Genomic DNA, 336 nt, shown 5'->3' with positions numbered 1-336 from the left:
ATATTTTACATTATTGTTGCTCTCTGGTCTTGGTAAATTATATATATGATTGTATATATTTTCATTAAAACAACATAAGTGAAATTGCACAAATCCTTCATTAGAATATTTGAAAATCACACTTAAGAGAATCTAGTTGTTTAACTATTGCAATTACAAGAAACACACTTTTTAAGGTGCACAATCTCCACCTCCAACTTTGACGAAAGACAATGAACACAATTCTGCACAAAATATGACAGTAAGTTATCAGAACTTAAAATAAATACACATACACTATAATATAGTAATTGTGTGCAAAATTCTGCAAATTTGTGTGTTTTTTTTTTTTTGGGG

The sequence above is a fragment of the Etheostoma spectabile genome, unplaced genomic scaffold, assembly GCF_008692095.1.
Source record: "Etheostoma spectabile isolate EspeVRDwgs_2016 unplaced genomic scaffold, UIUC_Espe_1.0 scaffold465, whole genome shotgun sequence".
In the NCBI taxonomy this organism is placed as follows: domain Eukaryota; kingdom Metazoa; phylum Chordata; class Actinopteri; order Perciformes; family Percidae; genus Etheostoma; species Etheostoma spectabile.
Note: the sequence above shows the minus strand (reverse complement) of the source record.